Here is a 16,458-nt window from a genome sequence, read left to right on the forward strand (position 1 = left end):
ATGTGAAAGATCTGGGAGAGCCGCTGCCAGTCTGAGTAGACAATATTGACCTTGATGGAGCAAGGGGTGGGGAGGTCTGATTCAGTATGATGCAGCTTCTTGTGTTCAAAAGTCCCTGGGGCAGGAGGGCAGAAGGGTTTAGGAGCCCCACATTTGCAGCTAACTGTGGGGATGCAGCTTCCGCTGGCCCTCTACCATAAGAGTATGTTGAACCACATCTTCCTCTCCTTCGCTTGAAAGACACAGCAGATGTCCCCAGCGAGGGGTGGGGGGGCTCTACCGGCCCCCATTTCAGTTCTGTCCCAAGTTCCGCGGGGCAGAGGGCAGCCAGCCCGGAGCACGTGCCACCGACTCGGTTCCAAGAGAAAGGGGAATTATTTGCACCCCTGACAATCTCCCAGCTGAAGGCACAGAGGCCACATCTGCACCCCGTTTCCCACTGGTCAAGCAGGTGCCTCTGGGAAGCCAAGAAGGAGAGCCAGAGGAAGGCAGATGCTGCCGCCTGTTCTTCCCCCCCCCCCCCACAGCAACTGCCAATTAGCAGGAGGGGGCTCTCCCCATGGAGATGGGTGAGCTCACAGACACCCCCTGCTGCTGCCAGAGGTTCCACCTGGAGGGGGTTGCTTGATGGGACCGGGGCCCCTGTCGGGGCACCAGGAGAAAGTGACAGAGCTGGATGGTAAATCCCCCAGGCATGACCCCTTCTGCTATGGAGCCCTGTTTGGACCTCTTCCTGCCCCCATCCCCAGGTCTGCATTCTTTGCCCCCTCTCTGTTCAAGACCTGGGATTGTTTGCCCCCTGCCTTGCCCTGCTTTATCTGGGCTTTGTGGGCACATTGTGGGCAATGGATAACTGGCATGCATGCGTTAAGGAAGAGGCCTTAGCCAGAGTCAGACCTGAGATGCTGAGCATTGAAGGTGGGTGCTCGCTCCCACAACCTGGCTGAACCCTTGGGCATCTATACACCAGTAGAAACCGTGGGTGGGCAGGCTGCAACCAGGGGCCCTGATGTTGGCTTCTGGAGCACGAAGAAGGCGCAGCCATAGCTCTGGTCATGGCAGAAGGCCAGGTGCCCACTACTTCTCCCAGGGCCATCCAAAGGCTTCCTGCTGGCTGACCGTCACAGGGATCCCTCAGTCCCTCCTGTGCCTAAAGAGGGCTGTGAGGCTGCCCATTCCAGCCTCTGATGCTGAGTCTCAAGCAAGGCCGGCACCCTTCTTTTATGCTCTGCTCCTCCTCCTGGTTCATTCTCTGGGTGGTCCTGGCTGCACACACCCCAAGTGCCACTGAGAGCCTCGGGACTGCCCGAAGAAGAAGGCTGCCCCCAGCTGCCAACTGAGTTTGCTCCTGTCAGGTAACCAACCATCCCTTACTGAGCAAAGTCTTCTTCCAAGGGGGCGATTGAACTGTCTCTCTCCTTCTGTGGGAAAAGTAGCATGAGGAGGGGCTGTGGCTCAATGGTAAAATATCTGCCTGGCATGCAGAAAGGTCAGCTAAAAGGACCGGGCAGTGGGTGATGTAAAAGACTTCTGCTTGAGACCCTGGAGAGCCACTGCCAGCCTGAGTAGACAATACTGACCTTGAAACACCAAGGGTCCGATTCAGTCTAAGGCAGCTCCAGGTGTCTTCATGGGCATCCTGGCCAAAGTTGGGTAATATAGGTGGTTAAGAGGGATGGCCCCCATGGTGCAGAGTGGTAAGCTGCAGTACTGCAGTCCAAGCTCTGCTCACAACCTGAGTTCGATCCCAACAGAAGTTGGTTTCAGGTAGCCGGCTCAAGGTGGACTCAGCCTTCCATCCTTCCGAGGTCAGTAAAATGAGGACCCAGCTGGCTGGGTGTAGAGTGTAGACAACTGGGGAAGGCACTGGCAAACCACCCCGTAAACAAAGTCTGCCTAGGAAACATCGGGATGTGACATCACCCCGTGGGTCAGGAATGACCCGGTGCTTGCACAGGGGACCTTTACCTATACTTAAGAGGGATGGCAGGAGAGGGGGCTGTGGGACCTCCGTTGCAGAAGGGTGTGAGGAGTCTCTCCCCACCTTTGGCAAACACTCTTCTGGCTCCGGAGGTGGCCCCCTGCCCCACTCCTTCCCCACCTATGCAGCAGCCAGGCCCACTGAGGCAAGGAGTCCCTGCCCCACATACTGTTCGCTCTCTTAAATCAGGGCACCAAGAGCCCAGATGGAGAATTGATCCCCCTTCAGAAGTTGCCTCTGCCCACCCCCCACCCCCAGCCCAGAGCTGCCCATTTCATTCTGCAATGCATCTGGGAGCCCCTTCCTCTTTACAAAAGTGGAAGAAACCCTCCAACCCCCCTCCTTTTGGTCCCTTGCCCGGTCAAAGCAGGTAGATGTCCCCTTTCTTCCGAGAGGAGAGAGAAATGGATGGGGAGGGCAGCTGGAGCCCCCAGACCAAAGCTGTGGGGAGGTTAGGGGCCTCAGACCAGCCCCTGGTTTCTCTCATCATGGCTCAAAAGCACATGTTCCTGTCAGTCCTCCAGAACAAAACTCACCAGTACAGCAAAATTGTCTGCCGCCCAGGAGCCTTCGAGACATGCAGGCCCAATCACTCGTTCTGTGAGAGACATAGTTAAATTGTGGAACTCCCTGCCCCAGGATGTGGTGATGGCTACCAACTTGGAAGGCTTGAAGAGGGGAATGGACATAATTCATGGAGGAGAGGGCTATCCATGTCTACTAGTCAAAATGGATACTAGTCATGATGCATGCCTATTCTCTCCAGGATCAGAGGAGCGTGCCTATTATATTAGGTGCCTTGGAACTCAGGCAAGACAATGCTGTTGCAGTTGTCTTGTTTGGGGCTTCCAGCCACTGTGTGAACAGACTGCTGGAATTGATGGGCTTGGGTCTGACCCAGCTTGGACTTTCTTATGTTCTTCTGGAGGATGGGGCTATTCATGACTACCAGGCAAAATGAATTGTAGTTATGATGCATATACCTGTTCTCTCCAGGATCAGAGGAGCATGCCTATTATATTAGGTGCTGTGGAACATGGGCAGGATGGTGCTGCTGCAGTCGTCTTGTTTGTGGGCTTCCTAGAGGCACCTGGTCGGCCACTGTGTGAACAGACTGCTGGACTTGATGGGCCTGGGTCTGACCCAGCATGGCCTTTCTTATGACCTTGGAGGGGTTTTTCCGCAGGACCCTGAAGAGAGGCAAACACTTGAGAGAAAGACTGAGGAAACCCAGGGCACATCTCTCTCCCCCCCCCCACAACACACACACACCCCAGCTGCTCCTGCTCAGTTCTGTACCAAGGTAGCCCAAATGCTGTGATCTGAATAAATTATGTAAAATAGATGTGTTTTGTTTTGGCATAATTTATTCATGAGCTACAGGGGAGGAACAAAGACCCACACAAAGTCTTCTCCCCCCCCCAAAAAAAAAAATCCTGCCTTCCAGGTGAGTGGCTTCAGAGATTTCGGCAGGCATTAGAGTTGTGCATTGGAGTTTGTTTTGTTTATTTCATTTTTGTTACTAATTCCGAAAGAGACTGTTTTGTTATTGGGTTGGTTCGTTTTGTGTCGTTATAGTTTCTTTCATTATTGTTGTTCCATTTTCGTAATTCGATTTAATTGTGAGGGATGCTTTAAGCTCATCCTGCATTAAGCAGGGGGTTGGACTAGATGGCCTCTATGGCCCCTTCCAGCTCTAGGATTCTACACATTGAAAGGAGAGAAGAAGGCCCAGTGTCCCACTCCAAATCCTTCAGGACTGGAATACTTCACACATGTATGTAACCCTCAGGGCTACCGCTTGCGGTCATTCAAGAAACCTGAGATCCTCTCTTCCCCCTCCTCCAAGGAACCCTGTCCTCTCTCTCTCTCTCTCTCTCTCTCTCTCTCTCTCTGCCCTGATTAGGAAAATGCTGCCCATCTTGTAAAAATGGAGCCAGTAGAGGCAGAGACTGCGATAACAAAAAAAAACAGAACAAAAGAAAATTGCAGGGGTTTTCCCCATTATACGCTTATATGGATAATTTGTTTTCATATTAATTACAATGATTATGAAACACCCCATTTTCATAATTATTGTAATTAAGAATGAAAGAAATGCACAAGTCTAGCATACACAGCCCACACATCTCCAGCCTCCTGTCCACAGCCATAGGCCAGAGAAGCTCTTCTTTGTCTAAAGGCTAAGCGCGGACTTCTTTGGGATGTTGCGTTCTGCCTCAGACACACCAGTCCTCCTTTGCATAGCACCATCATAGGTCACAAAGCATGGAGTGCACCTGGCCCCCAAACCATCAAGCATCAGCAAAGACTGGGACCTGCTACAGAACAGCCTCTGTCGTCCCATGTCAAGCCCAAGTCCCTAACAGCAAGGGAGAGCCATCTTGGCTGCACTCTGTTTGCGCATGTACAGTGTCCTCCTGCTGTGGCTGACTGCCCCTTGAAGGTGTGAAGAGAGTCCTACTGAAAGCCATGACACGAGGTCTGGGATGCCTCTTTCACACATGCATGGAGACGCAGTCCTCTAGCAAAGGCCGTGTGCCTGGAATCATAGAATCATAGATCACAGAGTTGGAAGGGACCATACAGGCCATCTAGTCCAACCCCCTGCTCAATGCAGGATCAGCCAAGAGCACCCCTGACAAGTGCTTGTCCAGCCTCTGCTTAAAGACTGCCAGTGAGGGGGAGCTCAACACCTCCCTAAGCAGCCGGTTCTACTGCTGAACTACTCTTACTGTAAAAAAGGTTTTCCTAATATCCAGCGGGTACCTTTCTGCCTGAAATTTATGCCCATTATTGTGAGTCCTGTCTTCTGCTGCCAACAGGAACAGCTCTCTGCCCTCCTTTAAGTGACAGCCTTTCAAATACTTCAAGAGAGCAATCCTGTCCCCCCCCAAACTCCTCTTCTCCAGACTGAAGATTCCCAACTACCTCAGCCTTTCCTCGTAGGGCTTGGTCTCCAGGCCCCTGATCATCCTCGTCGCTCTCCTCTGCACCTGCTCCATACTGTCCACGTCCTTTTTTGAAGTGGGGCCTCCAGAACTGCGGCGTGACCAATGCAGTGTACAGCGGAACTATGACATTTTGCAGTTTGGATGTTATGCCTCTGTTGATGCACCCCAAGATTGCATTCGCTTTTTTTGTCGCTGCATCACACTGGAAGCCAGTCAAGAGGAAACTCACACCCCCATCTCCTCCTCTCCCCAGGACACCCAGAGCTGGAAACAGCTTTAGGACCACCAGCCTCTTCTTATGCATCAAGAAGCAGCCGCCACAGGAGGCCACGTTCCAGTCTAAACAGCAGCCCTAGAAGGTCCAGAGCAGGAGGAGTCCAGCGTTCCCCTCCATTTTATTTCCCCCAGTTTCCTGCCCACCCCCCCGGCCCGTTCATTTCTTCAGGTGGAAAAAAAACCTACAGGCTCCAATTGGCTCCCTGTCTTGTATAACAGTCCAAACTCCCTTTCACCAGTCACATGGCTCCATCTAAATCGCCCTCTCTCACATGCGCTTCTGCTCACACTGACAACTATGTCCCAGGAGACCGGATCCTGCCTCTCCAACAGGTGTGTTGAGTTTGGCCCTGAAAGTACCTCAACCAAAGACCACACTCACACACTGGCAAAATCCAACACAACACAGGTGAGTTTGGTGGTGGAAGCGGCACAAAAGCGGTGGCGTGTCAGGCCACACTAGCCCAGTCCAGTCCTTGTCCAGTCCAGATAGTGTCCTCCATGCTCCCTTGGAAGAACCTCTGCCCACCAGCAATCAGGTGCAATCTGAGTGCCTCTCCCCGCCATGGCAGGAGCCACTGAGTTTGGTCCTGGACTGTTTCCCCAGACCGGTGGACCCTCCGACTCCTTATGTAAAACAGCCTGGCCATTAGAAGCCAGGATTGTGAAATGAATATGCCTCTGCAGAAATACTGGGGTTTTGGCCCCAAAAGTACAGGCAGACTGGCCTTGACCCTTTTCCAAAAGCATCCCCATAAGCAAGGGCCGTCTTAAAAGAATTACAGGCCCCCAGGCAAAGCAGTACACCAGGGCCCCTACCTACACAACCACTCACCGGAATAAAAATGTAAATGGTTGATAAAATTAAAGATATATTCATCAGTGCTTCCATAATGAACAAGCCCTTTCTTACATTATATTTCAGTATTTATTCTTACTCCAAACCCAAATTAACATTAATATTGTTCATTATCTGCATTTATTGACAGCAAGTCACAACATACATAATTAGCATGGGGCCCTATGCTTGTGGGGCCCCCGGACAACTGCCCAGTGTGCCCATGCGTTAAGACAGCCCTGCCACAAGCCCAATTTGGCTCAGAAATTGCCATGAAAATAGCTGGCGGTTGCACCATTCTCTGTTTTTTGCCGGCATGCTGAGAGGCAGCCTATGCAGAGAAGTAATCCCCCACTCTCTATAGGAACTTCCTGGTCTAGCTGGACTCTGGACCAGCAAGCAGTCTCTCTCCTCCCGGCTCCAGTTCACCCAACTGTGCAACTGGCTCCATATGGATGCTCGGCACAGTGGCTGAGGGAGAGAGAGAAGCTGGTCAAGGTTAGAGCCAGCAGGAGGGATCTGTGCCACTCAGTTTTGTCGCTCCTCCACCTGGAAAGTGGAAGGCAGAGTCCACTTGGCAGCGTTCAGGAAGGGGCTGTGTAACTTTGTGGCTTTCTTCTGAGACCCCTTATATGTAACTCCCGTAAAGGCACCTCACTGTAGTAAGTTCTGCGGTGACGTGTCTTATGCTGCCTTCTGGCCTTCCTTAGCATTTCCTAGTTCAGAGGACTAGAGCAACTGCCCTATGAGGAGTGGTTAAAACGCTTAGGGATGTTTAGCTTGGAAAGAAGGCAGCTAAGGGGAGACATGATAGAGGTCTATAAAATTATGCATGTTGTGGAGAGAGTGGGCAGGGAGAAGCTTTTCTCCTTGTCTCATAATACTAGAACATGGGGTCACCTGCTGAAGCTGGAGGGTGAGAGATTCAAAACTGATAAAAGGAAGTATTTCTTCACACAACACATAGTTAAATTGTGGAACTCCCTGCCCCAGGATGTGGGGATGGCTGCCAGCTTGGAAGGCTTGAAGAGGGGAGTGGACATTCATGGAGGAGAGGGGTATTCATGGCTACTAGTCCAAATGGACACTAGTCACGATGCATACCTATTCTCCCCAGGATCAGAGGAGCATGCCGAATATATTGGATGCTGTGGAACACAGGCGGGACAATGCAGCTGCAGTCGTCTTGTTTGTGGGCTTCCTTAGGGGCATCTGGTTGGCCACGGTGTGAACAGACTGCTGGACTTGATGGACCTTCTTGGTCTGATCCAGCAGGGCTTTTCTTATGTTCTTACTTTATTTTCACTGCCTCCAAAGGCCTTAGAATTCTTAGTTGGGCCCAAAGAACAGGATGGCTTAGTTATATTTGGCAGAAGGACAGAACAGTCAGCGCAGGGGGGTGGCTCTGGGTTAAAAGGGGCTCCTTCACTCTAAATAAAACAGTTGTTTTCTCTTAAAGTTCATTTAGAAGTGTAGTAGCATAACAGTTTCAGTAACTCTTATAAGCCTAGCAGTTTTGAATAGGTGCATAAGCGTAGTGGTTTTGGATAGGTCCTGTTCTTCTCTCTCTCAAGTTCCTCAAATAGGCCTGGCCCCAAAGGCCTGTTTTCTCACTTGCCACTTAGGTCAAGAACTTCCACAAAGAACACAGATTTCTCTCACAGCTCTTCACACTTCACCCACTCAGCTCTCTTCACCCTGACACACACACACCCCTCTCCCACAAAACCTCTCTGAACCCACCAGTTAACTCCGCTGCCCCCTGGGATCCATCACACACTTCAACCACCCATCCAGGCTCCCCCTTTCTTATTCTACAGGCCTACATTCTAAGCCACAGTAGCATGCATATAAAACCCCACATTGAAACTGTTGTGTAGGTATATAGTTGGGGAGTAAGCAAGGGAGACTTAGGAGCTTGAGTTCTGCACGAAGGATCCTAAACCCTGCTCACCCTATTGGTCAAGCAAACGGACCCCATTGGCTCTAAGCCAATAAGTACCATTGGTCACCAGGAGGTTATGTCCCCCTATCACGGATCAAGGGGGCATATAAACAGGGGTTGCTCAGTGTGTTAACCAGTTCTGTTCCTGTAATCAATAAACGCAGTTGTAGTTTGAACTCCGTCTCCGACCTCGTGAATCCTTCCCACGCGGACTTAACAGAAACACAGAACTAAAACACACACACACACACAAATACTTACACTGCGAAACATTGCAGGCTGCCTCTTAGCTGTAGTTGGGACAATTTTATCGGGGGGGGGGGATTCAACATTCTTCAGACTGCAAAGTGAAACCAGGGACACTTTTTGTTCTGATCTAGAACCCGTTCAGTTGAAACAGCGGGGGGGGGGGGGGGAATGAAAGAGACATCATTTGGATTTGCAAACGGTCTGCATTCATGTAAGGCCATTCCACACATTACAGAATTTCATCCTAAGTGATGCCGGCGTCTCCAGCCAAGGATGAGCAAGGAGCCTGCTGGCCACCCGCAGAGGGAAAGTGACCCCTCCCAAGGACAAAGGGGGGCTGAGGCAAAGGCTGCCCCCAGACTCTCCCGATGAGGCAAGGCCAAATTGGTGGGGAGCCGTTCTCACAGTGAGCCATTCACACCAACCGGCTGGACAAGCTGAGGAGGCTACAGTGTGTGGGGAAGGAGAAGAGACCTGGGGGTCTGTGGCCATCCTGAATAAGCCCCTCAAGCCCCCCGCTAGTCCCCACCCAGGCTGGGAAACCTCTCTCCTCCTTCCAAGATTGCCCAGGAGACAGAGGGCTGATCCCCCGTCGTCAGCAGTTGGGGGCCACCCGGTTGCACAGCTGCCATGACCACTCTGGGGTCAGGGGCGGCTTTTGCGGCCGGCAGCCTCTGCCTCCTGCCGGCTAGCCATGGTGGCGCTTCCTCCCTGGCAGCTCATACCAGCCACTCAGGGCTGAGCAGGAGGCAAGGGAGCTGCCAGAGCGGGTGGCACCAAGCAGCCTGGCTCTCCAAGGCAGGAGGCAGCGTGTCTGGCCCGGCTCGCCAGGGACTCACTCTGCAGCCTGACTGAATGGGCATCCGTCAGGCACGAGTGGTTTGCGTGAGAAGGCTCTTCATGGGGACAGCATGAGATATAGGGCAGCCCCCCCCCCCGAGATTCTGCAGCAGAACAAAGGGGCAGGAGGCGGAAAGGCACCGCGGAGAAACAGCAGCTGCGGCTCTTCTGCCGGGGAAGACTGCCTTGGCCGAGAGCTCTCATTTCCTCTAGCGTCTTTCCCCACACACACACACACATACCCCCACCAGTTCAGCCTCTTCCCAGCACCCAAATTCCTTCTCCATAGTCCTCCCTCTCACCTCCTCATTCACCCCCCAGCTTAGCCCCCCCTTCCATTTCAACAGCTGCCCAGTTGGAGCCCTAAAGATCCTTTCACCCCCAAAGGCAGAAACAGGGGTATTTGTGGAGGGGGGACACAGCCTTATTATGACTCTCATGACCAACACCAGGAACCATTTGGAGCCAAGGGAGGTGTTGGGGGCAGAGGCTGGGGGGCACTTGGCACGCCTCCATGCCCATCATTATATCTGTAGTACAAGATTGCACATTAGGAGAGCATGGTTCAGCCGCAGAGCCTCTGCTTGGCATGCAGAAGGTCCCAGGTTCAGTCCCCAGCATCTCCACTTGAAAAGGACCAGGCAATAGGTGATGTGATGGTCCTTTTTCTCTGGAAGGGTGGGAGAGCGAGGCGGAGGGGGGAAAGAAGAGCGCCCTGGGAATGGCCTGGAGACTGGGGGTGGGGGTGGAGAGAGTTTGTTTACTTATTAAAACATTTCTATGCCGCCTTTCATTCTTGGTTCGAGGAGGCTCACAATAACAATGGGATGCTTATTTAGACCCTCCCCCACCACCACTCAGAAGCAGAGGCCATGGCTCAGTGGAAGAGCAGCTGCTTGGCCTCTGGAAGGCCCCGGGTTTAATCCCCAGCATCTCCAGTTAAAAGGACCAGACAAGTAGGTGATGTGAAAGACCTTTCTCTGCCTGAGACCCTGGAGAGCCGCTGCCAGTCTGAGTAGACAACAGTGACCTTGATGGACCCAGGGGGGATCTGATTCGGTATAAAGGCAGCTTCATGCATGTTCATGTGTGTCCAGGAAGCCACATGGATCCAGTGGGTACTCTCCATGGTCCTGAAGACAGGGCACCGTTAGCCAGGGCCCAGAGAGAGCGTCCCTTTCAGTATCAGCAACCCTGCGGGAGGGAGGGAGTCTTCAGCGGGTCTCACCTGTGGGGAAAAGGCAGCAAACAGAAGGGAGGCCTTGAGGAAGGGAGCTGGGGGGGGGCTGTGCCCAGGGCCAGAAAGGGGGAGAGCAGCAGCTGAAGGCGACCAAGGGAGGGGCAGGTGGACGCGCTCAGCTGGAGGAGGCCTCAGGACAACAGGCATCCCACTTGCTTCCGTGTCCCTGAGGCATCCATCATGCTGGAAAGTACATGCAAGATGGCCTGGAAGCAGCTTCAGCCCGACAGGAAAGGCCTGCCCCTCCCCACCCCAATCCTGGAGTGTTACGCTGAGAAGGTGAGGCATAAAGCAGGGGTTGGTGCATAAAAAGCAAGCTTTGGAGAGGCTACATTGCTTGGGAAAGAGCTTGCTTCCAAAGCCAGCCCAGAAAAGGGAGCTGAAGGCAGGGAGGTGTCAGATAGGCTCTCCTCCGGCCCTGGAGAGAAACAAGATGGTTTCCCCCACGGACAAAATGGGGTCCTTTTGCACTCTGTCCCTCTCCATTTGCACCTGGTCTCCTGCCCAAGATCTGCAGCTCAATGGAGACCCGCCCCGGTAATGGCTGATCTGATACCAGGTCCCGCAAAACAATACTGGGAGCCTGGGAAGATCAGCCACTTAACGCAGGCATTTTACTCAACACTTTTTGCTCAGGTCGTTACCGGTAGTTTGCTTAGGTATTGTGCCTTTGTTTCCAATAATCCAATCAACCCCATTGTATTCACCCTATATATGTCTCTGTATTCCCCATACCTGTGTGCTAGCCTTAAGTCTTTGACCTGCTGAAATCGCTGTTATTCTGAAATAAACTTTTAACTCGCTGCTCCGGCTGGAGGAAAGTTATTGCCTGGAACGCATCAACTTGCTGAGGCCTGACAGGAGGGAAGCATCTGGGGCAGAAGACCTGACGTGGCCGATTCCTTCGCTGCAGGTAGAGCCAAGTGCCCCGGAGAAACTCATCCTAGAACCTTAGCTGCGCTGGCCTCCTGCAGCTGGAAAAGCCACATGCGGCCCTCTGACACAGGCTTGAAGCCTCAGTTATGCCCCAGACTCTGCCAGGCAAGAAGCCTCTTTCCTCTGGCTGAGGGAGATCTCAGCTGTCTTGGGCCACAGAGGACTGACTGCCTCTTCACTGATGCCCGCTGCAGAGTGTAATGCCAGGCTCAGAAGGGCAGGATCCTACAGCAAGAGGAATCGGTGCAGATGCCGCCACGAAGCATGGCTCGCCTTGGCACAGCTGGGTGAGGACGCCCTCAGGGGGCATCTTTCTACAGCAGGGTTAGGCTCATGATGAGGTTGGCATGATGAGCTCACAACACAGTATTGTGAGAGCTCGCAGCACCATCTTGTGGGCAATCCTAGAAGATATTATTTCTAGAAAGGAGGTTGTGTTGTTGAAACATTAACTTCTAGAGCAGGGGTGTCAAACATACGGCCCAAGGGCCGCAACTGACCTCTTGAGAGTTCTATCCAGCCTACCGAGGCAGCCACCCCCCCAGTCCCAATCTGAGCTGGCGAGGCCTGGCCTGGTAAAGGGACATTTATGTCATATCAGGCCCTCATAACAAATGAGTTCAAAACCCCTGTTCCAGAGCCATTTAAACCACAACCCAGGCCCTCTCCCCATCCCACCTTCACAACCTACCATTATTCTTTTTTTGCAACTTCAGCTGAAGATTGAAAAGTGACTCACCCAAGCCAGGCAGGGTTTTGCTGGCAGACCCTGTTTTCCAGAGAGTCCTTGGGGAGCCCCAGCTCCTGAACTAGATAGTCTGCTCTTAAGAACATAAGAACATAACAAAGGCCATGCTGGATCAGACCCAGGAGGCCCATCAAGTCCAGCAGTCTGTTAACACAGGGGCCAATAGGTGCCTCCAGGAAGCCCACAAACAAGACGATGGCAGCAGCACCATCCTGCCTGTGTTCCACAGCACCCAAGATAATAGGCATGCTCCTCTGATCCTGGAGGGAATAGGCATGCATCATGACTAGTATCCATTTTGGCTAGTAGCCATGGATACCCCTCTCTTCCATGATCATGTCCACTCCCCTCTTAAAGCCTTCTAAATTGGCAGCCATCACCACATCCTGGGGGAGGGAGTTCCACAATTTCACTATGCATTGTATGAAGAAATACTTCCTTTTATCTGTTTTGAATCTCTCAAACCCTCCCCCCCCCCCCCAGCTTCAGCAGATGCTCTTGGGAACTGGCACTGAACTGGCACTGAAGAACTCCGGGGGTCAGCAGCCCAAGGCCTGGCTGGCTCGTGACTTCATGAGGGAGGGACCACAGAATGCATCTCAGAGCTCCATTTCAGCTCCTGCTACCCCCCCAGTGAGGGTCAAAGCAGGTCTGCCTCTCAGAGCCTTTTGGAGGAGACCGACAGGGCTCTTCCAGCCTCTCCTCCAAGGCCTTTGCACAGTTTGCTAACAGTAGTCAAAGGCTTGGAGTTTCCTCCACGGTTCCTGAAAACGAGGTCCTGAGACTGCCCAAATAGGCAAATGCCAGACCAGACATCATTACTTAACTGAAATGAATTAAGTAGTTTATTTGACACACTGGCCAAAGAATAAAAGAAATGATGCGGCAGAGGGAAATACTGAACCCCTTACTATTTAGTCATATAGCAGCAAGGCAACAGAAGTACTTGGTTATGTGGAAATGTCCCAGAATTAAACCTACACCCTCCTGCCCTTGCTAAATCACAAAATTGTATTCTGTAAAAATGGACACTCTTTGTTTCCCAAGGTGCAGTAGGAGGTGCTGTTGGCATACCAAAGCAGGCCCTTGACCACGCAAGGCCATTCTGGCTTTATTTACAGTCGCAGCTCTTCTGGAAAGCAGAACAAATCATCTTATTGACCAGACGCGCTGCTCTGGCGGGAGCTGATCCCCTAAGCAAAGCATGCCAGAGGTCTTACTGATCCTGTCCGTTCATACCATCAGCTCACAGCTTCTCAGAAGAAGCAGCAAAAGCTCATGCTTTTCCATTGGCTAAAAATCATCGTCTGTTGCCCCAGAAACTCAGACCAGGGCTAATGTGTGGAAATTAAAGCAAAAGAGTTTCCATCAAGACATTAGGAAGAAATTTCTAACAGTTAGAGTGGTTCCTTAGTGGAACAGACTTCCTCGGGAGGTGGTAAGAGCTCCTTCCCTGGAGGTGTTTAAGCAGAGGCTAAATGGCCATCTGTCAGCAATGCTGATTCTATGACCTTGGGCAGATCATGAGAGGGAGGGCGTCTTGGCCATCTTCTGGGCATGGAGTAGGGCATGGAGTGTGAATTTCCTGCATTGTGCAGGGGGTTGGACTAGATGACCCTGGTGGTGTCTTCCAACTCTATGATTCTATTATTCTATTCTATGATTCTATCACACTCCAAAAAGCTTCCACCTGTTTCCTGTTTCTCAGCCAGCCACTTCAACAGCTTCATGATGTTTGGTTCACCTGAACACGCATTATGGAGGTTATCTGCAACCACATCTATTTACAGGATGAGGGCTGGAAAGAGGAGCTCGAGTCTGGACAAGATTAGGCATATGTCTGAACTCGAACTGGCTAAGAAAGGTTGCCAGGAGGTTTCAGGCTGGCGTTGATTATTTACTTACTTCATTTATACCCCACCTTTCTCCCCAGTGGGGACCCAAAGCTGCTTACATCGCTCTCCTCTCTTCCGTTTCATTTTCACAACAACCCTGTGAGGTAGGTCAGGCTGAGAGTGACTGGCCCAAGGTCACCCAGCAAACTTCTGTGACAGAGTGGGGAGTCGAACCTGGGTCTTCTGGATCCTCGTCTGGCACACTAACCACTACACCGCACCGCTCAAATGATGCTCTGACTTCTCTAGGAGGCTCCATCCCTCCCCCCAGTTCCCTTATCAAAAGCCCCAGGAGGCCAATACAAAAATATTGTAATTTTAGTTTAAAATCAGCAAGTGAGAACAAATACCCACAGGCGGTTAGGAGAGCTCACTCCAATGCGTGAACAAATTGAAGTATTCGCACTTAAGAGTTAATAAGGCAGGCACCATTCCCAGATCTCTGGAGGGGGAATTCCCTAAGCAGGTTGCCCTAGGGCAAAAGAGGCCCTCAGCCCTGTCCTTCTAGCCTCGGGTCATCTGGCCACTCCAACACTGTTCTTCTTCAGGGAGATAAGGTGGTCGGATGGGTGGGGCTTTCAAAACCCTGGCCCTGAGCCACTGAGACTCTGGCCCAGCAGTTCCTCTCTCTCAAACCCTCTCCAAAAAGTGCTCCAGCTTCCAAGATTGCCCAGAGCTAGAAAGAGATGCCAAGGAGCAAGCTCGGCACGAGGACCTTTTATTACAAACGATTAAAAGCAAGAACAACATACAAAAGAGGGCACCCCCCCATTGACCATCCCTTAAAAACAGACCCTTTTCCGTCACCCCACAACCGCTCAAGCCAGCCCAGTGGAGGGGAGAGACCAGCAGATGAAGCCCCCACCCCAAGGCATCAGTTGAGAAAGCGGCTCATGGAACTGCTGGCTTTGGGGCTCCCTGGCAGGGACGAAGGGGGCAGAGTGCTCTGCAGGGAGGAGGGCAGCTGCCACTGGGAGGAGCCGCCCCGGCACAGCGGCGGCCAAGGAGGGGATGGGAGGCCGCTGCTGAGAAGGCACTGGGGCTGGGGAGATGGAGGCGCCCCCGAGTCAGCTGAAAGGGATGGGGAGAGAGGCTGCACAGGGGTCCCGGGAGGACAAACAACCTCTAAGTCCTCCCCAGGGGCCAGCTGGGCCAAAGAGGACAGCAGCAGCGTGGCAGAAAGGCCCAGGCAGCTCCCCTGCGGAGCCTCGGCCAGCAGGGGACTCATGGAGGTCCCCGAAGACAGAGACTCAGGGCTGGCAGCAGAGGGGGCCTCACAAGGACCCTGAGGCCCCTCCCAGAGGGAGGCGGGGGCTGGAAGGAGCAGGCATGGCTGTGGAGACACCGGAAGAAGCAGAGTGGCAGCAGTGGTGACAGCAGTGTCGGGTGGGCCAGGGGGCGCAGGGGAGGGCTCATCCCCTGGAGGGGCTTGGTCACAAGGAGCTTCTGGCACAGGCTGGGAGGAGGGCCTGTGCCCCACATGCTCCCAAGGGGCAGAGGCGCGAGCCTGCTGGTACTGCCAGGGCAGGGCATGTGCCGGTCCTGAAGGGGCGTAGCAGGGAGACACCTGGGGGAAATGGAGCAGCTGTACAGCAGGCCCCGGGTGGGCTGCGGGGAAAGGCAGGCAAGGGCTGCCCACCTGCAGGAGGGGCTGAGCCAGGGAGAGGGGCAGCTGAAGAGGGGGTGGGTGCCCCCAAAGGACTAAGGAGGCGGGAGGTGGTGGTGGTTCTGGATGCCAGGGATAGGGAAGCAGTTGATACACCTCAGGAACGGGGAGCAGCGGGGGACACGGAGCCTCCGGAGGATGCAGGGGGGGACCCACCAGGAGGGGCTCAGGCATATCTGGCTCAGGTGGGGGTCTCGTGGCTGGCTCAACCTGCTTCTGTTTCACAGCAAAATAAGCCCTCCGGGATACCACACATCTGCAGACTCCCAACGAAGCCGCTGCCTCCGTACCCTGCTCCATTTGCCCACCGGGCTGCCCAGCCGTCCTTTCACAGCGCTTGATCTCCAGTCCAGTGAGAAGACAGTCCGGATCTTGCTCCCTCTGGCCACTTGGGGGGCCCAGGCACTCGGGCAGGGCTGGGGGTTCTCCTCTTCCCTCTGGCCTTCTTTGGGGACTCTCTGAGCAAACACCTGGCCCTGAGAAAGGCAAGCACAGAGAGAGGGGAATTCTAGCCCGTAAGAACACCAGGGGGGTTGCAGGAGCCCCAAGATGACAAGCAGGGAGAGAAAAGTCGGCATATAAAAACCAGCTCTTCTTCTCCTCCTCCCAGATGCCAGCAAAGCAGGCTCCCCCTGTTCAAAGTGGCAAACCGGAACAGAGGCCGAAGGGTCAGCCCCCCCCTCCCTTCCCTGCATGGCCGCAGGGCAAACCGAGTCTGCAGGGAGTGGCAATTAGCATCTCACAGCCTGGATGAGAGGCTCTACCCAGGATCACTCGGTGGCAGCAGCAGAGGCCTGTGAGACCACACAACCAGGGGTGGGCACAACCGCCGCCAGCCAGCACCAGCTGCCCCAGAGGCTAGGCTGGAGCCTTCCCTTCACCCATTTCCT

The sequence above is a fragment of the Euleptes europaea genome, chromosome 4 (genome assembly GCF_029931775.1).
Source record: "Euleptes europaea isolate rEulEur1 chromosome 4, rEulEur1.hap1, whole genome shotgun sequence".
NCBI classification, from domain to species: Eukaryota; Metazoa; Chordata; class Lepidosauria; order Squamata; family Sphaerodactylidae; genus Euleptes; species Euleptes europaea.